This window comes from Pelodiscus sinensis, chromosome 2, assembly GCF_052426305.1.
Source record: "Pelodiscus sinensis isolate ZL-2025 chromosome 2, ASM5242630v1, whole genome shotgun sequence".
Taxonomy (NCBI): Eukaryota; Metazoa; Chordata; order Testudines; family Trionychidae; genus Pelodiscus; species Pelodiscus sinensis.
In genome coordinates, this window is record NC_143053.1 from 252,491,104 (window position 1) to 252,515,479 (window position 24,376).

Here is a 24,376-nt window from a genome sequence, read left to right on the forward strand (position 1 = left end):
ACGCAATTTGTGTACTGCAAGTTGCATTTCTTCTTCAGATCTATTTTTGTAGGGTAGATTCAGCCTCTCTTGCTATCAGCTTTCTCCCCACTCTCTCATTCCTTATACAATAAAACTCAGATAGTTTGGCATCCAATTGTTCGGCACTCCCGTTACTCTGGCATCAAAATGTCAAGCGCTCCTGTCCAGCTGATTAAAAAGCCTGCTGCTCAGCACACATGCTGGCTGGACCGCACATAAGGTTGGGGGGGGGGGGAGAGTGGGATTATGTTGCAGTATGGAGAAGAGCGTTTTGCTTCAGCGAAGGGGAAAGGAGATGAGAGGAGATGGGTTACAGCACAGAGAAGGAGAAGCAGAGGAAGGAGAGGGGAGGGAGAGGAGAATCAGGTTATTGCGGGGAGGAGAAGCAAAGAGGAAAGGGGTGGGGAGAGGAAGGGAGATTGTGTCCCGGCCAGCTGTTAAGCAGTGCAGCTGTACCAGGACCTCCCGAAACACTGGCATATCTGATAATATGGCACCTCCTAGGTCCCAAAGTTGCTGGATTATCAGAAGTCTACTGTACATACAAATAATGCCATAAAAAGTATGTATTAATGCTTTCTATTTTTAAACATAGACTAGGCAACTACACTATTCCTATTTAATGTTAATATGAAATGGGTACCCAGTTCCCATACATGTCTTCAAAACATCTCTCTTTTATTTTACATTTATAAAATATATGGCCCCATAATGCCTCCAGGTGCAATTGCCTCCAAAGGGTTCAATGAAACTTAAGTATGGCAAATTTCTCGTGCTGTGCCCCTGCACAGGGACACATTTCACCTTTGATACACTTGCAAATAATGATCTATATAAAAACTCATTGAAATTTGGAAATCACCATGCAAACCAATTCAGAAACAATTCCCCAGTGTCTTCACAGAGGCAGCTTACTCAAGAAAAGCCAGAATAAAGAAAGGAGTCTAGTTACCATGCTTTGAAAATTGAAGCAACTCAAGGCAAAAACAAAGGTTAGAACTGAAGGTGCCTTAATTAGACAGGAACTAATACAGTACCTTTTGCTGGTGCAGGAGGGAACGGGTGATCTCCAGTACAGAAAATCCTCGCTATTTGCGGTTAATGTGTTCTTGTCACCACCACAAACTGCAAATTTCATGAATACTACTAGCCCTAGCTCCCAGCCCCTGTGCATGAGCAGTAAAACTGTATGCACACCTGAAAAGAGTAGTTAATCAGGATTTCAAACACCACCATCTTATTATGGTTTTATGCACCGCGCGTGGATTAGACCACTGTTTTTCAATCTTTTTTTTATAAAGTACCCCTTTTTTAAAAAAAAAAAAGTACCCCCAGTATCTGCAGTTTTCAGACACACATCATTTTTTTCTACCATTGCAACACATTTGTTTAAACAACTTAATTGTAGCCGGGCGGGCAATGAAAATTTTGTGTGTAAAAAGTACAAAAATAATAAAGCTCTGTAAAACTTAAAACAAAAATTCAGTTTTCTCCAAATTTCAGTTGTGTTGACGTACTCCCCAGACTTCTCTCGAGTACCCCTAAGGGTACTCGTACCGATGGTTGAGAAACACAGGATTAGAGGATGCTATGTGATTAACAAAACAAAAGGAAAAACTATGTAGCACTTTAAAGACTAACAAGGTGGTTTAATAGGCGATGAGCTTTCCTGGGCCAGAAGAGGGTCTGACCCATAAAAGCTCATCCATCACCTATTAAACCATCTTGTTAGTCTTTAAAGTGCTACATAGTTTTTCCTTTTGTTTTAGCAAGATCAGACTAACCCGGTTACCTCTCTATTGCTATTCAATGTGATTAACAAGACAGTCGACATTCAGGAGACAATGGCCATTTCAGCCTGACAGGAGAGAGAAAAATATTTCTCTCCAAAACAGCTTGGAAAGAAACCAGGAACGCCAGAAGATTCTCTGCTTCTGACAGCACCAGCATGACAGTGAAAGCGGAATCATCTTAAGTGATACATCATCCAACATAGACAGTCCTCAGTGCCTGGTGTCATTTCAGAGGGAGGCTGTGACTGAGAAGCACTGGCATGACCTTTACTTAATGATCTTGCTTTCTCACCTTGTCACTGCTTAGGAACTGTGAAGAGAGAAACCTTCAGGTAAGCAGCATAAAGGCCAGTGCTGAAGAATGGGCCTGAAGGACTGGCCAAGCAGTAAAATACTAGCTATAAAAAAAAGAATATTTGTATTTGGACACTGAGGCAGGCACTACAGCAGTGTGTCGTGATCAGCTGCGTTTAGAGGGTGAACAGAGAATCCCAAAGACCGGCAGCCTTTGTGGCAGGGCTTTGGCAAGATGAAACCCCTAACAGGGCCCTGTGCAATGCAAGGCAATCTGTGGAATAGGCCGCAGGAGGTCACACATTCAAATACTGTACCTTGCTTAACTTGTGTTTTAAAACTATAAATCTTTATACATACTAAGTGCAATTATTGTTAGTATTTTGTTAATTGGCTCAACTGGACAAGGGTCTTGCTATTTTTATACTCCCACAATAATCTATGTAGCTATCCACAGCAATTATTAATTATTAATCATTCTTACTAACTATTATCGTAATGCGTAGGACCCCTTTGTGCTAGATGTCCTACTAACAAGCATGAAATCTCGTCTCCTGCCATCTGGGAATGTTGTGATGAGTTAATTTGTTCACGTTTGCTTAGCAGTTTACAGATGCAAGGCACAAGGAGGAAGATTTTCAAAGCAACCTAGGGATTTAGACACATCTCTTCCATTAATTTAAATCCCCGAACCACCAAGATGGCTATGAAAATCTCAGCCTAAAGAATTGATCTTGTTAATTATAGTTATTACTGTGATAACAATACAAGCTAAATACTGTGGGGGGTCAGGAAGGCTTCACTTTCTCTATGTACTTTTGTTGTCCACATCACGTTAGATACTGAGGCCTTCCAACGATTTGTGTAAAATACTAATGGGCTCTTTGGTGTGAACTTTGCAAAAACGGATCTAAACTTAGACTTGGTTTGGATGCAGGTCCTAGTTCATCCCAATGCTCAAACTGGATGTGTGTGTGGGGGGGTATTTATTTATTTATCTACTTGGTGGAGAAGGGAAACTTTTATCAGAATCGATTATCTTGTCACTTACAGAGATGTAAATTAGAAGTAGCCCCACTAGTATAAAATCAGAGCAATGAACAATGAGGACAATAGCTAGAACTGCAAATGCATGCAAGCAGCTACTACTGCTTGAAACTGTGAGTGTGCTGAAGCCCACTAGTAGAGGCCCCGACCACCTCAAGAAACATTCATTTGTGGAGAAAAGTGCAGCCATTTTGGAAACCAGCGAGATATGGTCCTCCAGCAGCCAGAAGGGCAGGGGATCAGCAATAGTCAGTTAAGGCACAACATGCTGAAGTAAAAGGAGCTGCCTGTTGGCAGCAAGTCAATTACTAGCTGAAGCCAGAGGAGTGAGGAGAGAGTTGTCCCTCCTCTCTAGCTATCCCGTTATGACATATATTGCTCGACTGTCCCCTACTCCACCAACTCCAGAGGAGTCAACGGGAAAACATCATAGACATATTAGAAACACTGAAACCACTTGAAAGTGGAAAGAATGATAAGGCTGCAGGTGGCTCCCTTGTTGATGACTATAGACAAGAGACTGGTTCAATCTACCTCAGTGTGGAGAAAGGCACATTGAGGAGGTGTTTTGATGAACAGAGGGGCGTCAAGCAAGACTGAGTCCTAACTCCTTGCGGGGCAGCAAATGCTGCAAAAGACTGAACATCTGAGGTAAGATTCTACTTCATTGGATGGGAGATGTAACTATTAAGTGTAGGCCCTGGTACATATTTATTATTGTGTTTTCTGTGTATCCATTTGTTTTCAACACTTTTTTGTTTCTGTTTGAAGCTCCATTCAATCTTAAATACATTTCCTTTCATATTACTACTGGTTGAATCTCTCTAGTCTGGCACTGTCTGGTCCAGCAACATCTGTGGTCCAGCAACATTTTAGTTAGCTGGATGTCCACTTACCATGGGTGTGGCCAAGTTTCCCACAGTCCTCTAAAGTTTGTTTATAGCTTCCTGGCAATCAGTGTTCTGTGCTATTATTTAGCTCTAACTTACCCCTAAATGTCTTTTCAAAGCCCAGCAACCCATGGAAGTGTTGCTAACACTGCTAAGCATAAACATGGTTTTATGCTTTAGCTGTTTACTAGAATATTTACCGTGCATTGCTTGGGTTCTTAACTCAAACACATTTTATTTTTCTTCATTATATCATTGTTCTGGGTGAGGCTGAGGATGAGGTGTTCAGTATGAAAGCTGCCCTCTCTCACTGCAGCAGCTTGGAGTCAGGTGAGACGCATTTGTCTGTGGCTGCTGCATGTCCCCCAGTTGAGGACAGACAGATATGCAGACAAACAGACACAAACAGATAACCTCTCTGAAATATATAGAATAACTGTCTCTTTCTTCTCCCTGTCTCTGCTGGCCCAGTGGGGTTATAGCTGTCCCATCTCCCCTTGCTGCCTCCCCCCAGTGGTTATTCTACAGTAAAACTCCCCCCTACCAGACCTCCTCCCTTTCCCTTTTATGAGAAACAATCAAATTCCAGGCACATCCCATTGTCTTGGCACAACCAATCCCTTACCTTGCTTTAAGTTATGATCAGAGGATGCTGTGTACCAAATTTGGTTGTCCTAGCTCATACTGAGTCCTTGGACAAATGGACTCACAGATAGGTGGACAGACATACAGACTCATATTTTTAAAATACATAGTAAGATTTCTTTGTTCCAATACAATGAAATTGTGTAACAACAGAAAGGGCACGTCTACACAGAAGAGCGAAACTTGAGCTACCTTAATTACGTATTTTAAGTCGAAATAGCTAATTTTGACTTTTGGCGTTGTCTACACAGTAGTTATTTTGAAATAGAGCACTCTTCCCCTGACTTCCTTACTCCTCATGCAATGAGGGTTACAGGAGTTGGAGTAAGCAGTTCTCCAGCTCAATCTTATTTCAAAATTATGTGAAAATAACTGCTTGTGTGTAGATGCAGACTACGTTGTTTCGGAATAACATCAGCTTGATAACCCTTGGCTAGGTATAGGCGTATATAGGGTATCAGTACAGTCATACATTAATAAGCAGCATTACAAGCATTATTCTGTTCTTTCACCTCAGTGAAATCCTACAAATTCTCTGATTCAGCACCTGTCAGGTCCCAGGGGTGCCAGACTAGAGAAGTTTAACCTGTATAACTGAACTCCAGTGCTGCGTGTGATATAGAAGCAATGTTTTATGGCAAAACTGGTGAACTGGGAATGGAGGATCTGGGATTTCTGTGGGTATCCAGTGCTCAGGGGCTGAACACCATTTTGAAGGGATTTGGCACATCCGCTCTCAACCTGCAAGGAAAAGTCAGGGCTGGAATAGCCTAGAGAAGAGTGCTTGAGTAATAAATGGGCTATTTGTTTTAGGGAGCTAATGCCCAGCTGGTTTTATGCTGGTTTTATGCAAGACTCCCTCATGCTGGAGACACATAAGAAGAAAAGAACATAAGAACGGCCATACTGGGTCAGACCAAAGGTCCATCTAGCCTAGTATCCTCCTGTCTGCCGACAGTGGCCAATACCAGAGGCCCCAGACACCTGGCAAGAAGGTGACACATAACTGTAGGAGCCCCTCAAAGTGTCACAAGATGCCAGCAGGAGAGCACAGAGACTCTGAAGTTCCTGAGTTCCTGCTGGACCTTTCAAGCTTTCTAGCTTTGGAGGCCTATGCTTTTCCCCTAAGGAGAGCACAAAAAGGAATATTAATAACTGGAACCTAGTGGAAATTTCTGAGGTCTTGATGAACCTCATGAGAAACAGAGGTTACAATATGGCCCTTATTTAATAAATGACTGTACAATCCAGAGAGTGAAATGGATCCTGGGCCAGAGTGGGATGATTCACAGGAGGCAGTGTGATCTAGTGACCAGGGAACTGGAATAGGACTAGGGAGACCTGAGCTTTCTTCTTGGCTCTGCCACTGACCAATTGTGTGTCCTTGGACAAGTCACTTTCCCCTTTCATCCTTTGTCTGTCTTTCCTATTGAGACTAAGGAGCAGGAACTCTTTGTATGAATACATATAATGCCTAATTCAGTGGCTCTAGATTTTGGTTGGGACTTTCAAACTCTAAGAGAAATGAGAAGATGTTGAGTTTAAAAGAGTGTAAAGATATCCCCAGCTTCTCTGTACGTAAAAAATAAACTACTGCAGCAGATATGCAATACTATGCAATTTTGTACTGAAATTATGGTTTTTGGTTTTGTTTGTTTGTTTGTTTGCTGTCATAACCTTTTTCCTCTCTGGGTGCACAAGCTTGCCAAATCCTTCAAAAACAAATCTGTCTCCTTGCCAGGAAGGTTTTCCCATGCTCTCCTTCCTCCAATTTTAGTAAAAGATATAGTAGGGAAAAGGGTGATATACAAGCTCCTAGCATAGAGATTATAATAATCTCCCCATGAATTTCAAGGGGAGATTATTAGCCAATTGTGTAACTAGTGTTCCAGCCATTTAAGATATGTTTTCAATAGAAACCAAGTCAGCAAGGAAATGCAGTATTTTCTTTAACCTGTTAATTTTTCCAACTAAAGGCTTGTATCCTCTACAAAGTTGTCAGTGTTTATACTGGTGCTGATTTCAACCCCATGCCAATTGCCTTTTTGTAGCCTGAATGATCATAACATCTCTTCTTACTCACTCGTGGGAGATTTCTCTTCCCCTCAGCCTACTCTCTGAAGTATTGTATCACTCCTCCTGGATCTCACAACATTTCTTGCTTGAGAAATCCTCCTCCCAAACCTCTGAAAAGAAAATACAAAAGGTCATGAGAAATTTTCCTGCCTCTCCATGTTTTAATTTATCAGGTATTCCAGAGAGGGTGTTGAAGACAATGCAGCTACTAAGCTATCGCTTTTCCATGGCTAAACTGCTACTTTTTCCATGGCTAACTGACATGATGTGATGTGATGTGGTGTTGCTGTAGCCATTTTGGTCCTGGGATGTTAAATAGACAAGATGGTGAGGTAATAACTTTTATTGGACCAACTTCTGAAAATGAAGGAACGCACAGAGGAAATACTCATATTGCATAGTCAAACACCTTCTGGAAACCCCACACCTGCTGGATGTGGTGTACTGTCCTATGTAGTGGCACTTAGACCACTTATGGGTATTTCTCCACTACAGAGTTTTTCTCAGAAAAACAGCAGATTTAAAAAAAAAAAACCCCTTCAATTATGTCCACACTGCAATCGTGTTCTTTCGAAAAAAAAATCAAAAGAATTGAGGTTTTTTTCCAACATTGGTAAACCTCATTCTACAAGAAAGAAGCCTTTTTCCAAAAGCACTCTTTCAGAAAAAAGGATGTGTGGACAGGGAAGAGGGAGTTCTTTCAAAAGAAGAGGAAAAAGCTAGGTGCCCTGGTGGCCATTCCACCCATACTAATCACAGCTTACATGTGAGATAGTGTCCATTCAGTATGGGTGCTATCTGTCAAAAAAGCAGATCACTTTTTCGATGCGCTTTGGCAGCATGCACCCTCTCTTTCGGAAGAAGTTTTTTCGGAGGATCTCTTCCGGAAAAGCTTCCAGCAGAAGCCTGCAGTCTAGACATAGCCTATAGAGGGAAAGCATGAGAATGCATTGTAGGCTTAGCTGAGAGTCAGCTGGCTTTTAGTTTAAACTGTAGTCTCTCATGCTCTAAGCTTCCAAGTTCCCAAGCTCACTTCCGGCTGTTGGCATGTTACACTTCCACAAAATGATTACCCTGAATGGGTGGGGCTGCACAGCACCCTTGCCTTGAAATAAGCTATGCAAATTGTGTAGCTTATTTCGAGGTAATTTAACAGTGCCAAATTTTGAAAAAAGCTCTTTTCCGACAAATCCCTTAACCCTCGTGGAATGAGGGTTACAGGGATGTTGGAATTTCACGCCTATTATTTTTACACAGAGAGAAATAATGGGCACATTTAAAGACACGGAATTGCTATTTCGGGATACTTCTGTTATCCTGAAATAGCCCCACTGTGTAGACATAGCCTCCCAGGTTGTCTTAGATCTCTTCCTTAAAGGAAACCAGCTTATCCTGATAGGCTTGGGTGCTTAAATTCAAAACTTTGGTATTATGTTCTTAACAAAGACCCTGGATTTATGGCTCATTACAATTATCTGTATGCAACCCACTAACTCCTCATTTTTTATCCTATTACTGCAATAGGCCACTTCACTTTGAATGGTCCCTTATGACATGTGTTAACTATCCAGGTGAAGAGAGTAGATTGGAGTCTTTGTTTGGAGCATCTCCAAAGACATGTTGACATTACAGAGAAGATTGACCCTCCGGAGGTCAATCTTCTAGTATTCAACATAACGGGTCTAGTGTAGACCCCCAAATCAAGCGCTCATGGAAGCTCTCGCTGTCATCCTGTAGTCCTCATTCTATGAGACATAAAGGAAGCCAACAGGAGTGTGTGCTCCACTCGGCCTCCCATGGTGTAGATGCCGCGGTGGCTTGGCTTAAAGTAAGCCACCTCCAGCTATATGTTTTGAGTAGCTGGATGGCATACCTTAAAGAAACCTGTCTAGACTAGTGTACACCAGGGCTGCGTCTACACTGCATCCCTTTTCCGTAAAAGGGATGCAAATTAGACACATCGCAATTGCAAATGAAGCAGGGATTTAAATTCCCCCTGCTTCATTTGCATAAAAATGGCTGCCACTTTTTTCCAGCTCGGAGCTTTGCCAGAAAAAAGCACCAGTCTAGACGCGTATCTTTCGGAAAATAAAGCCTCTTAAAATGAGGGATAAGGGATCTTTCGGAAAAGGCTTTATTTTCCGAAAGATCCACATCTAGACTGGCGCTTTTTTCCGGCAAAGCTCCGAGCCGGAAAAAAGCGGCAGCCATGTTTATGCAAATGAAGCGGGGGGGATTTAAATCCCCGCTTCATTTGCAATTGCGATGTGTCTAATTTGCATCCCTTTTACGGAAAAGGGATGCAGTCTAGACACAGCCCCGTGTAAGTGCCCCATCAGTCAGATAGGCAAAGAACAACTGACAGATGAAAGATCGTTGGCAAAGCTAGGACTGGGAAAAACTGTTATTTTAAAAAATGGGCCCCAGCCAACTCTCTGGATCCAAACACACCCAAACTTTGAGGATAGTTGGAACTGGCAACAAGCATCCAGCTTTCATTTTGTGTGTATGTATCTGTACAAATGAATACCAACCCCTCCCTCCCCAAAAAAACCCTTCAAATTCTGTGCTACTTCTCTAATTAATGTGGGGTCATAATGTGCCCGTTCAGACAGTGTAATCATAAGGCATACACAGCACAGGGTGGAAGAAGAAAGCTAAAAAAGGGTGTGGGCTCAGAGGTAAATAGCATAAGCCTTTTCAGGCAGGTACATTCTTTTTCTTCAGTGTACAGCACCCAGCACAATGGGGCCCTAGTCTATGAAATAAGAATCAGAATAACTGGTGATGTTGCTTACGGGTCCAATCATATCCAGATGATTGGGGGTGTGTGTGTGTGTGTTTATCAATAAGACTTGGGAACAGTGTCCACGGCAGAGATCAGCAATAGGAGACCAACTGGAGAAAGTAATGTTTGGTCAAAAATGTTTTTAAAATTTGCTTTTAAAATTTTGAAATATAAAAGTGGTTCTTCCTTTTTCTCCTGTCTGAAAGGTGATCAGTTTTTTTCATTTTTTTGTAAACATTTCAGTTGAAATTATGATCAAACTTAAAAAAAACAGACTTAAAAGTCTCAGGGAGTAGCCGTGTTAGTCTGTAACTTAAAAAAACTTTTAAAAAAATGAGTAGTGCTGTGGCATCTTAGGGTAGGTCTACACGACAGTGTTATTTCAGAATAACATACGTTATTCCGAAATAAGTATGGAAGTGTCTACACAGTCAGCGCATTATTTTGAAATAATTTTGAAATAATGGGTAGCTTATTTCAGCATTTGTAAACCTCATTCCACGAGGAATTCTCAAGGAATTTCAGAATAGCAGTAGCGTGGACGCTCCACTGCTGCTATTTTGAAATAGCTCCTCTCCAGGGCCATTCAAAGTAATCACTCCCCAGTGCTGCCTGGGGCTCTAAATCGAGGTAGCACATCCACATCAGGAGAGCCTGCCTTGGACTAATTTCCAGGCTTAGGAAACCCTGACCCTAACACATGCAGTGTTGACGTGGCCCTAGAGAGTAATATATAAATAGCATCATGAGCTGAAGAAGTGGGTTGTGCCCATTGTGGGAGAAAAATCAAATAACTACAATTGTGTCTAAGGGGGGACTGTGGAGGAAATCAAAACTCTCTAAAAGAAAACTGCTGTAAGGGTTAAAAGTTTTCCAGGCCTCTCTCCCTGTAACAGAGAGAAATCATCTTAACTCTAATCAAAGACCCTTACAATGCCTCCTATCTCAAGTTCATGGAGACTCCTAGTCTGTCACAAATTGCCATGTAAACTCTTATCTTTGTCACAGTTGCCTTGTAGACTCCTCACTCAAGATCTCATGTGCCTTTGTACTGTAAAACTTACTTCTAGCACTTCTGGTGTGAACAGAAACCTCTCAGAGTACTTCTGCTGAGACTTTGATATGTTAAAGAAAACAATCAACAACTAAACTGTCTGAACATACTGTATAAAGGATCCCTGAAACTCTCTCTCTCAGGGCTTCTGCTGCTCTCACTCTGGTAGCTGTCAGCCTGCATGCATGCATAATAAAGTTTTCCTTCTAGATTTCTCTCCTGCCTCACTGCTTTGACCTCCAGCCTCGGATCCTTCTGTGGACTCTGTACCCCAGGGGAGCGAGATTTCCCCAACACCACGAAAGCACGTGATACTATCTATATTTTTTTGTTGGGCTCTAAGGTGCTGCAGGACCACTCGTCGGTTTTTTTTTTAAGTTTTTTTCAAAACCAGAAACGACATTTTTCATAAGATTTCAATATATTAAAAATGTCATGAAAATTTTGAGGACACACCCCACCAAAAAAATTCTGAAGAGTCAACCATTTTTCTCATGAAATTTTTCATTCTACAGAAAAAGGCTTTGAGAGTGGATGTTCAATCTCCTCAAGTTATCATTTTCATCTCTGGGCTGGGCTCCCTTACTCTATTACATCTCCACGATGTGTTCTCACCAAGGACTCTGATGTGAGATGCATCGTGGAAAACAATTGACCAGAGATACCAGTCTATAGACGAAAATAGGAGCATGATGCACCCACACTACAACTCCCATGGAGTATCATGGCAGCATTCCTGGACTGAACTATTTTAGACTCTGGTCAAAATATTTTGTATTCTCTCATGAAGTCTAACATTTCCGTTCCTCACTGAGAAGCTGTGAAGGTTCAATCATTAGTGTCTGGAAAATGAAAAGCACTAAAGAAATCCATCTCATTATTATGTGACCTATGTATAAGCACATTTTGCAATCCAAAACCTAACTAACCATGTTTCTGAGTCTACTCTGAATCCATTGTAAAATAATGTCTGGAAAGGTTCAATTTTACGCTGAAGTTGCCACCTTGAACAACTAACTATAAATTATAATGTTCTCGAACTGAAGTAATTGGCTGTGGTTCATCTGTAAATCAAATCCATAGAGTCAGAGTTCATAAATCATTAATCAGTTGAAAATCGAAGGTTGGGTGTCTGGACCTGTGTATGTCTGGAGTAAAGGGGATGATTGGTAGCTGTCTAGTTATAGGAAAATTGACCAAGATAGAAGCATTTTTTGTTCATTTTCGTACACATCACATAGCTCTGCTTCCTTCTGCCTTCATCTGTTTAACGGCAGCCAGAAGAGCTACTAGCCTCTTCCATCTTTATTTTTGTGCTATTGGCACAAAATATAAACACTTTATATTTATGAGCTGTAGGAAGGCAGGAATGAGCTTATTTGTCTCTTATTTTGATTCAGTTCATTCTCAACAGGTTTTTTTTCCCCCCTTATGTGCTGATTTTTTTGGTCCTCTCACTTCAGCGTCTAAAAGTAAGGGGACCTGCAATCCTGAAGGAGAAACTGCTGTGGTAATTGTGCTTCTAACCCTAAAGTTAAAATGGTAGGCACGATGGCTGCTTTTCCAGAAGACAAAGGCGAGATATGACTAGAGAGCGATCCGTCATTAGGCTTTGGAAAATCTGACAAGAATCTTCATTGGGATTCAAACGCGATTTAACGCACACTTAAAACACAAAATAAAGGCAGCAAGTTAAAGGGGAGTTTTGTGATAATGTTAGTGGGTGTAGAGCACCCACCTCCCCTCTTCTCTTGCGCCTGTTTCCCCCAGATCCTGCCCTTTCTCCACCCTTCCAACCTGCTTCTCCCACATTGACCTGTTCCTCCCCCTGCCCTTCCAGAATTTCTGGAGCACTGTGACCAGCTGATTTGTGGTGCTCAGGAACCTGTGGAAGGGAGTGAGAGGAGCACGCATGGGACGCACTTGAGGGAGAAGATAGGACAGGGATAAGAAGAAGCAAGGTGGTAATGTGGGCTTGGGGGGAAGTGGTGGAATGAAGGCAGGAGGAGTAACGGTAGTTCGAACTAGGAAGACTAGTTCGAACTACCTAGTTCGTGCCGCGTGTAGCCGCGCGGCACGGGGTTCGAACCAGCCGGGATTTAAAAATGGCGGCGCCCAGCTTATGCAAATGAAGCCCGGGAAATTCAAATCCCGGGCTTCATTTGCAATTGCGGTATGCCTACATTACCCTCCTATTTCAAAATAGGAGGGTAGTGTAGACATACCCCCTGACAGTTAGGAACTTTTTCCTAATGTCCGACCTAAACCTTCCTTGCTGCAGTTTAAGCCCTTTGCTTCTTGTCCTGATGAAGCAAAGGAGAAAAATTTTTCTCCCTCCCCCTTGTGACACCCTTTTAGACACCTGAAAACAGCTATCATGTCCCCTCTCAGTGTTCTTTCCAAACTAAACAAGCCCAGTTCTTTCAGTCTTCCTTTGTAGGTAATGTTTTCTACACCTTTAATCATTCTTGTTGCTCTTCTCTGGACCTTCTTCAATTTCTCCACATCTTTGTTGAAATGTGGTGCCCAGAACTGGACACAATACTCCAGTTGAGGCCCAATCAGCGCAGAGTACAGTGGAAGAATGACTTCTTGTGTCTTGCTCACAACACTGCTGTTAATTCAGGAGTAATAGTGGTCTGAAAACAAAGGCATATCCAAGGCCACTGAACTAGGTGGGTTAAGTGTGGTGTGTGGCTAGAGGCAGCCAGAGAAAAGCCAGAGGAGGAACAATGAAACACCAAACAAGTACTGGCTGGGCAGCCCTGGAAAAGCCGAAATACAGGCCTTGGGAGATGATACTGGCTAGAAGAGTTTGGGTCCGGGAGCAAGGACACTGTGGTGGTTTTGGCTCCTCCTGCATTCAGGGAAACAGAACTTTTGTACATTCATCATATATATAATAGCACAGTGTCTGAGAGTCTGTAATGTTGAAATGCTGGCTGTTCCCTCTGGGTGGCGCTGTTGCTGAAATGCTGGCTGTTCCCTCTGGGCGGTGCTGTTGCTGAAATGCTGGCTGTTCCCTCTGGGCGGTGCTGTTGCTGAAATGCTGGCTATTCCCTCTGGGCGGTGCTGTTGCTGAAATGCTGGCTCTTCCCTTTGGGGGTGCTGTTGTCTGAAATGCTGGCTGTTCCCTCTGGGCGGCCCGTGCTGCATGGGGAGTGCGGGGCCCAAACAGCCACTTGCGCCTCTTGCTCCCCTGCAGCGGCCCAGCTGAGTGGCGCAGAAGTCAGCTGAGCGCCACGGCAGGAGGCGAAGGGGGGCGGGCCAGTGACATGCGGCATGACAGCAACTCCAGGCCCCACCCCCTGGCCATGTACGTCACTGCCCTGCCCCCCTTTGCCTCCCGCCGTGAAGCTTGACTGACTTCTACACCGCTCAGCCGGGCCGCCGCAGGGGAGCAAGCGGCCGTTTGGGCTCCACGGTCCCCCGAGTGAGAGGCAGGAGGCAGAGGAGAGCTGAGGGGGGGGAGACAGTAGGAGGAGGAGAGAGAGAGACGGAGTGAGAGACCGGAGGCTCAGGAGAGAAGACCGACATGGAGGAGAGACCTGAAAATCCCGTCTTATGATGGGCTAATTGCCTAGTTGTAAATAAACACGATTGCATCAAAGGTGCCTGTCTCCATCATCAATTTCTCCAGGAACAATGCGCAAGACCCCACATTGTTAGATAGCTGCTCAAGCGAAAAAGGGTGACATTCATAATAAAATAAGCTGTCCTAGGCTAAGCTATTTTAACCAGATTGTTTTTTTAAGGGAACCGTTTCCCTTTTTGGTTCCAATGGGTATGTTTGAATCCCGGAGTTTAAATACATTCCCAAGCCCTGGGTGAAGCTTGGACAAAACCATGATTGATATGGATCAATCCACCGTGGGTTGCACAGAATGTCACTGGGTCTTAGGTTATATTTCCCTGAGAGGTTCAGACAGCTCTTCAAGGAGGGTCCCATGAAAGCCAGGTGCGTCATGGCGTGGAGGGCCTTCTCTCATTCAAAAGTCTCTTTTGGGGATCTTGTGCCAAACATCAATGTCTAGTTCCTTGGAATCAACTGAGCTCAAGAATTGCCTCTACAGGCTGGACCTCCCTGGTCCGGCACCCTCAGGACCTGCCTGACCAGGGATTTTTCCAGACCAGAGGAAGTCATTTTTGGCCCCTCTGCTGTCAGGCCCCATGCCCTGCCCTGTAGCCCCACCAAGCTTCTTGACTCCCCTGGGTAGCCAAGCTGGGTTGTTTGCTGGGTTTCATGTACCCCTTCCCCCAGCCACCCAGCTGAGCTGTGCATTGGTTCCTGCCTCTTCCCCTCTCCCCAACGCAGCCAGGCTGAGCCATGCGTTGGGATTCCTGGCTCCCACCTCCCTACACACACTTCCCCAGGCAATGCAGCAGCTCCCCAGCTCCCAGCTTCCTGGGCTGCCCAGCTGTGCTGTGCACTGGGCTTCCACTCTCTCCCACTCACATTGTGCTAGGTTCCAGAGCCCCCCACTCTCCGCAGCACACTGGGACTCTAATCTTGGAACATCCCTGTTCCTGCCAGACCTTGGGACCAGAGAGTCCCAGTTTATAGAGATGCAACCTGTGGCTGAAGACACTGAGGCAGACAGCAGAGCGGCTTGCTGTTTGTAAAAGCTTCCTCCCAAAGAAACATGCCACAAAATTAATAACGCACTATTTCTTCTAAGGCTGTATACGGCTCCCGGGCTATGAAATAGAACGTGCATGACATGACTATGTGTAACAGTGCCACCCAGTCTCTTGCCAGAGCAATGCCAGTAATTCCCAGGCTGAGGAAGCCTCCTTTCAGCTTCACATAGGCATTTTTCATTGGTGCTTTTCTATAGAATTTATGGTGGGCGATTTCCTGACCCTGACTTTCAGGAAGCTATATTTTGTATTGATTTACAGTGGCTGCTTCAGCATCAAAACTTCTTTTATTTAATCCCAGTAAAAACCTCATGGGAACAATGATATGGCCACATGGGAAGGGATTCAGAGAAGAGCAAGGGGATAGGATAGACTGGATGAGAAAAGACTGAAGAAACTAAAGATGAAAACCGCTCCATTATCACTATGTTTCAACATCTGCTTTACTAGGAGAGTCCTGTGTTGTTTTGTGCATTTGCACAGGACCACCTGAAATGAAGTTACCTTATTGGTCTTTTTACAGGACACCTGATGAAATTCATCATCAATTTGCCCTGCTTATGGAGACTTTGGCAAATGATGAGGTTACAGTCATCTGTTCCTCCAAAACGAAATCCTGGGAGAAAGAAGAAGAAATAGGGGAATCCCTAGAACAACTTTCTACAAATTAAAACATCCAGATTACAACCATGGTAAGTGAAGCAGTAATTACAGGAGGCTGGGACTAGAACCCTGCATACATATACAAATATGGACTTGCAGCTGATCCACATCTGCTGGAAGAGTGCATCTGATTTGCAAAGCACTCCCACCTTTTATGTATATCTGCAGCTGCACTTTGGCAGTAGCAAGTGGTCTCACAGTGCCTCACTTTCAGGAGGAGCATTTGTATCTGCATGGCCCGCATCATGGAGAGAAAGATCTGCAAGCTGCCTACACTCTCAAGCCTGGCCCAGGCAGCTCTCATTGGCCATACACCTGCCAATGGGAGCTGCGAGAATTGTGCTAGGGCGGGAGGGGGCAGAATTTTCACACACAGTGAAAATTCCACAGTGTGTAATTAGAATATGGAATCGGTTGCCACAGAACCAGCTGAGGGCAAGAATTTAAAAGGGTTCCAAAAGGGACTGGATATGTACTGTCCAGACTATCCAGAGTTTTCAGACTTACTTGTAAAATTTTGAGTAAGGGATGTGAAAATCACCATGTCAAGGTTGAACTATTAAAGATCAGAATGAGACCTAATGCGACGGTCGAATTATCCACATCTGCCTGTTGCGAAGTTCTTACGCCTTTCTCCGACGCCCATGGTGTGCAGCACTGTCATACAGAAGCTGAACGCTAGACCAGATGTACTATGAGTCTGATGCAGTCTGGCCATTCTTGTGTTCTTAAGTAAGAGAGAAATGCTCTCTGCTTCCAGACCACAAAGAGCTCTCCTATCCTCATTCACCTGGTCTCATACACTCACTGAAACCTGGTGTAAATGAGAGCAACTCTATGGGCTTTACTGTAGTTGAACCGAAATGAACGGAGTTACATGCATGGCCATCGTATCTGAATCTAACCCCTCCTGGCCTGTGCAATCCTTGGAGGGTGTCCATTCATTCCAGCATTAGATTCACAATTCTCAATACAATGTTCTCAGATTGAGTGACCGATCGTATCAAAGGCAGCCTGATGATCCAATAAAACCTAAATCAAAGGCAGAGCGCTGTGACAGAAAGCACATTCAGGAGCCTGACATATACTGTCTCTCATCACCAGAGTTTGTTTAAAAAAACCAAAAATGCTGCTTAGACTTTGAGCACAGCAAGGCCTGGTGAATGGTTTGGAAAGGGAGTTACCATTACCTGCTTCAAAAATCTTACATCAGAATGGCAGATTAGAGAGGGTCTGACAGCAACCTGAAAAATCAGTGAAGGAGATTGCTTGTATGCTCTGTGGATACAATGGAAGATTATTTCAGAGCTAACCGATACCCATAGAAATAGACTGTGCTGGCCTAATGCATCTAGATATGTAATAGGCACGATACTGTTGTGTGCCTGAAGGAGGCTATGTCTTTAGAAAAGCTGAAAACACAGAGTTCATAATATAGTTCGGATATTCGTCTAGTTTCCTAGTGGTAGAACACAGGCTGAGATCCAGCAGCAAGATCAAATTCACTTTCAGTTGAAATGAACTTCAGGATACAAGATGAGATTTGAATACATCTTCCTCTAACCCTGATCCCAAAGGACACTTGTTTAATGGCCTGTTACATTAAAATGAGAGAGTCCAGGAAGGCTAAGTAGCTACAATTGTCTTTCCACTTAAATGTTCATTCTTGAGCCTGCTAGTTTCGTTGTCCTTTTTCCCTCTCCCTTACCACTAACTTATGGTCCAACCCTTGTCTTAAGTAAGCTCTGCAGAGACTGTGTTTCCTTCCTACATTCTTTCCAGTAGAGTTTATTCCCCTTCCTTATAGGATTTTCTGTACTTTTAAAGCACCTTTATAGTGATGTAAGTGCATAAGTTATTGGAGCACTTTACATATAGCGGTACAGGTTGGATCTCCCTAGCCCCGCATCCTCAGACGAGGGATTTTGCCAGACATGGGGAGGTCATATCGGCTTCCCCTACTATAAGCCCTCCCCCAGCCCTAGACTGGTTGCTAGTCTCCCAGCCAGCTCCCCCCACTTCTCTACTGCCCTCCCCCATTCCCTGCTATGCCGGGCAGCCCAGCTCCAGCTCAGCTGCCAGTGTATTGGGCTCCCTCCCCACTGGGTGCTGGGCTTCCAGGCATACCTAACAGCCCCACTACGGTGCGCTGGGCTTCCAGCCATGCTGGGTAGCCCAACTGGGTTGCACCTGACAGCCCAGTTGCTGAGCACCCAGCCTTCAACTGGGACTCTGCTCCTGGAATATCAGTGGCTCTGTTGGATCACAGCCGTTGCAGGACCAGCGAGTCCCGGTTTACAGAGGTTCAGCCTATATAATCAAAACGATAAACTTTTTAAATGTAGGCAAGCCCTGTATGTAAAGATGTGTAATGCCTAGTCATGTCTTTTCCAAGCTGAAACATCCCAGCCTTATTAAACTCTCCTCATATGGCAGCTGTTCCTTACCCCTAATGATGTTTTGCCCTTTTGAGTACCTTTCCTAATTCCAATGTATCTTTTTTTTAAGATGGGGCAACTAGATATGCATGTTGTAGTCAAGATGTGAGTGTACCATAAATTTATATAAAGGTAATATGATATTTTCTGTCTCATTATCTACCCCTTTCCTTTAGATTCATTGTTTGCTGTTATTTAAGTCACAGCAATATCAGGAAATCAGAAAATGTACTGACGTCAGTGTGATTGATGCTAAAAGAAGTATGGCTGGTGATGTGTGACTCCCTCCTCCAGAAATAATACTGAATAGCATGGAGACCTCAAACCCCATCGCCATCCATGTTAACTGAACCATCATCTCTGTTCACTTACGTCCCTCCTAAAACGTTGTTTCTTGCATGTGACCCACAAGAAGTGAAAGCCTATAACAATATGTAATGAAACTTTTGTTTATTTCAACCAATCAGGAAACTTTCTTAGCGCCACACTTCTAGAGCTTCATATGTGTTTATCCTTGAAATGAGTCTTCTCTCAGTTTTCTAGTGTCAGGCTACATGCCTTTCAATTTAGGACAAGCCCATAAGATATGCTGATATCCTATGCCTTAGTAGACCCCCCTTTATTTATATAAAAACTAAGGCTGTCAAGGGATTAAAAAATGTTGCAATTAATCACAGTTTCAAGTGCACAGTTAAGTAGTAGAATATCAATTGAAAATTATTATAAATGTTTTGGATGTTTTTCTACATTTTCAAATATATTGATTTCAATTACAACATACAGTACAATACAAATTGTCCTCCTAATTGAAGGAAAGTGGATTGGGTATTGTACTGATAGGGTATTGTTTTTATTCCAAATATTTCCACTTTTTAAAAGATAAACAACAGACAGAGTAGTATTGAATTCACTAGAAGTACCATAGTGCAATCTCTTTATTGTGACAGTGCAACTTAACAAATATGGAATTGTTATGCATAACTGCACACAAACACAAAGAAATAGAGCCTACAAGTCCACTCAGTTCAACCAAAGCTAAGACAAATAGGGAGGTAATGTTGCCCTTTTCTTTTTTACAATGTCACCTGAAAGTGAGAACAGGAGTTCACATAGCACTGTTGTAGCTGGCACTGATGTTTCAGAAGCTATGTCTAGACTGCAAGCTTCTTTCAGAAGAAGCTTTTCCGGAAGAGATCTTCCAGAAAAGCTTATTTCGAAAGAGAGCGTCCACACAGAAAAAGTGCAACGAAAAAGCACTGTGCTTTTTCGAAAGATGGCGTCCACATTGATTGGATTCTAGCTCAGATTTAAGTTGTGATTAGTCTGAACAGAATGGCCACCAGGGTACCTGTGTTATTTCCTGGAGGCCTCTTGTTTTGAAAGAAGTCCCACTGTGGCATCCATACACGCCTTTTTCCAAGAAAGCTTTTTCGGAAAAAAGGCTTCTTCCTCATAGAATGAGGTTTATTGCTATCGGAAAACCCCCTGGCTACGTCTACACTATGAGTTTACTCGGCAAAAAATATGCTGATGAGGGACTTATTTGCATGAGTCACGATCTCATTTGCATATTTTCTGCAGATCCATTTTTGTGCTGAGGTTTTTGTGCAAAAACAAGCGGTGTAGATGGGGTTTTTTGTGTAAAAACCCCTTTTCCCACATAAGCAGGGCTCAACAAATCGCTGTTTCTACTCGCCTGTGACAAGTAGATTTCAGCTGGTTGCCCCGTTCACCCTGTTCACCAGCGCTGCGCACATGCACAGTCCTGGTCTGGTGCATGCGCAGTGTGGGGCTGGCGAGTAGATCTCGCTGTGGTTTGTCGAGCCCTGAGCATAAGGATCAGCAGAAATATGCAAACGAGATCATGACTCATGCAAATGAGTACCTCATTAGCATATTTTTTGCACAGAAAACTCGTAGTGTAGACATCCCCCTGTGTTTTTTAGACTTTCAGTCAAAAGAACTCAATGGCAGTGTGGATGCAAGTATTGCTTTTCCAGAAAACAGTTATTTTTCCGGGAAAACGCTGCAGTGTAGAATGTACCCAGTTATGCTAAATATTTGTATGTCCCTTCAGGCTTCAACCACCATTCCATAGGACATGCTTGGCTGGTGATGGGTTCTGCTTGATAATGATCCAAAGCAATATGGATCAATGCCACCAATGGGGTTTTTTTTTCTGTTGTGTTGGTTCAAGTTCTGTAGTTTCCACAGTGGAATGTTGCTCTTTCAAGACTTCTGACAACATCTTCCACACCTTATCCCTCTTGGGTTTTGGAAGGCACTTCAGATTTTTAAAACTTTGGGTCGAGTGCCGGAGCTAACTTTAGAAATCTCATCTTGGCATCTTCTTTGCACTTTGTCAGATCTGCAGTGAAAGTATTCTTAAATCAAACAACATATGCGGGGTCGTCATCCAAGACTACCATAGCGAGAAACAGATGACAGACTCTGAGTAAAACCACAAAGCAGGAGACGTACAATTCTCCTTCAAGGAGTTGAGTCACAGACTTGCAGAGCTCAAGGAGTACTTGTAACTTTTGCACTTCTTCAAACTCACAAGCTGTTGGCATGGACAGATTGTGTTTTTGAAGAGCTAATGTGGCTGTGAGAACAGCTTTATTTCCAAGTAGGCACTGAACCATCTCCAATGTGGAGTTCCATCCAGTGACAATATCTTGTCTAAGAGGTTCTCGTTTCTGTTCATTCGCAGCTTGTTGTATTTCTTGGACTGGGTTTCAAATGCCCAGAAGTTTCCTACATTTTGTTGGCACTTTTTCCAAATCACCATCACTGAGCGCTATTGTAATGGATTGCTGCAAACGGAGCAATGCATGTTGTGTTTAAAAGGCAAACAACTGGCTGCTGCTATCAGAGCCGTCCTGTCCATAGGATGGTCTGGGGTGGCCACCCCAGGCCTTGTGCTTCTGGGGGGCCCTGTGGTGGCCACCCCAACCAGCATATTAATGAGAGGGATGTGGGTGATTACTGGAGCCTGGCACAGGGCAACAGCAGGGGTTGCTACCCCCTCTCCTCGTGTGCTCACCATACAGACGACAGGAGATGGAGTGGCCTGCCAGCCTGCTCTGCTCTGCTCTGCCAGCCCACCCTCTTACCCTGCTGTGCACAGCTTCTCCACAATGGTGGGAAGCAAAGCACCCACACCTCAGGATGCTCCTCTTCCTGCTGTTGTGGAGAAGCCAGGACAGCTGTTTGCTATATATTTCAGTGAATTTGTCTCTGTATCTGTCTATCTGCCTTTTGTATCTGACTGCCCCGCAGGTGGAAGACATGCACCCCTCCCCTGGCTGTGCCCGCTGGACCTGCAGTGGCCATGGAGAGGTGTTTCTCATCTGGTCCCAAGCTGCTGCCATGACAGAGGGCTGGGGTTGTCCTCTCTGTCTCTGAGGCAACTTGAATATTGAACCCCTCATCCCCAGCCCCACCCCAGAGCAATGATTTAAATGAAGAAAAAACAAATTGTATTTGAGTTAAGGATCTGAGCAATGCCAGGTAAATCTAGCTGACATATAATTGTGCTCCATACATTTTAATCTTTTTGATACCTTTTTTGTTGACCAAACACAATCTTAACACAGACTTTGAGTTATATCAGGAGGCCCTTTTTGTTTGGACTAATTCACTCTTTCTTCTTTTTATGAATTTTCCCATCGGTATATTCGTGGTTGTTCTAGGTTATTGTGACATCTTAGGAACTTTCAGTTATTTTTTTACACTTGAGCTCAAACTGGGGTAAAATTTTTAGGCTCAATTATCACAATGGGCTTCATGTGCATAAAGTATTGATCCCATTTTGCAGCAAGGGAGGTTTAGGTTGGACATTAGGAAAAACTTCCTAACTGTCAGGCTGGTTAAACACTGGAATAAGTTGCCTAGGGAGGTTGTGGAATCTCCATCTCTGGAAATATTTAAGAGTAGGTTACATAGACATCTATCAGGGATGGTCTAGAAGACAGTACTGGGTCCTGCCATGAGGGCAGGGGACTGGACTTGATGACCTCTCGAGGTCCCTTCCAGTTCTAGTGTTCTATGATTCTATTTGGTCCAGTTCCCGACTGAGGAAATCCGGGTCCTACTGTGGTGGTCCTCAGGCTTGGCCTTTGGGCAAAGTGAGCAAGGCGGTTGCCTTGGGCCCCATGCATTCAGAGCCTCACACATTCAGGGCTTCGTGCAGCCCAGCTCCAGGCCCTGCCCACCCGTCTGCTCAGTCACAGTCGTGACTGGGAGTTGTGCAGCCATGTGTCTCAGCCAAACACAGTGTACTGCCTTGGGCCCCACAAACTCTATGTCCGGGCCTGGTGATCCTGATCCTTGCCTGGTATCAACTGACCCAAGTCCACTGATTTTAATGGATCTACCCAAATTCACATTCACTGAGGGTCTGGGCTTTTAATACATGTAATGACTGCACGGAGAAGATAATTTCTCCATGTGAAATATACTTTCTGTTTAGCGGGGGAAAGGGAAACTCTGGCCTCATGTCGCACCCAACAGCTTATCTGTCAGCCTGCTGACAGGGTTCACAGCTTCCTCACAAATCACAAGCAAATAGGCTCCTCAATAACAAAGTGTGAGCTGAATAAAGGAACATGTCTGGGATGTTGCCATAGCAATCGAAATCCGTGTCTGATGCCAAAACAATACAACAACAACAATCTCCGATCAAAGAATAAGTGTCCAGTTGTCATGGCAACCGAGTCCGGCTCGCAGTTCCACTTTTATGTCGCCACCATGATGGCTCATGATTAAAATAAAGAACCAGGGTTTGATTTCAATTTTCACCCTGTGACCGTCACGTACGTTTGTGGGAAGACAGGACCCGTTGTCACCGAGGCGTGGGGAGCCACCCGGCTGCGCACCCTATTCCACAGGCAGGTGTAACTCTCAGCCAACAGGCTGAGGAAAAGGTTTATTAGTCCACAGGGTAGTAGAACAGATTTGTTAGCACAGGAATCCGAAGCAGTCAGTACAGTCCATCTTGGGTAGTGGGGGCTCAGAGACAAAGCCCCTTCCCCCCATCTCTGCACCCCAAGCCAGCCTATCACTCACACTGCCTGCAGTTCCCAGCCTTTGTCTGGCTTCCCGGGCAAAAGATGTCACCTGGTCACACCGTCCTCCCAGGCTGAGGTTACAGAGCCTCAGCCATTGTGTTTGTGCCAAGGCTGGGGCAGCCTGTCTCAGTAAGAGTCACACGTGAAATTCCAAACCCCATCCAGGCACCGGTGCAGTCCCAAGAGAAACTGAGGCACGTACCCCCAGAGTTACTACAGAACAGTACAGGACAGTAGTAAACACATGCAACACACCAAAGTGAACAGAGGCTACGTCTAGATTGCATTGCTTTTTTGGAATACCGGAGGTATCCCGGAAAAGCAACACTGCGTCCAAGGAACACGTCTGCTTTTACAAATTGTTTTTTAAAAAGCAGACACGCTCTTTCACCATCCCTGTAAACCTCGTTCTACGAGGAATAAGGGATGTGTAGAAAGAGCACTTTCTTTCAACATTTGACACTGAGTAGACATGCCAAATTTTGAAAGCACCTCTTTGGAAAGTAAATTGGAAAAAGATACACCATTTGCATACCGCATACTGCAAATGGTGTTTCTTTTTCCAATTTTACACTGCAGTGTAGACTTAACGGCTGTGTCTGCACTGGCCACTTATTCCGGAAAATCAGCCGCTTTTCCGGAATAACTTGCCAGCTGTCTACACTGGCCCCTTGAATTTCCGGAAAAGCACTGATGATCTACTGTAAGAAATCAGCCGCTTTTCCAGAAATACTATGCTGCTCCCGTTGGGGCAAAAGTCCATTTTCCGGAAAACTGTTCCGGAAAAGGGCCAGTGTAGACAGCACTGTAGTGTTTTCCACAAAAAAGCCCCGATCGCGAAAATGACAATCGGGGCTTTTTTGTGGAAAAGCGCATCTACATTGGCACGGACGCTTTTCCGGAAAAAGTGCTTTTTCCAGAAGAGCATCCTGCCAATGTAGACGCACTTTTTCT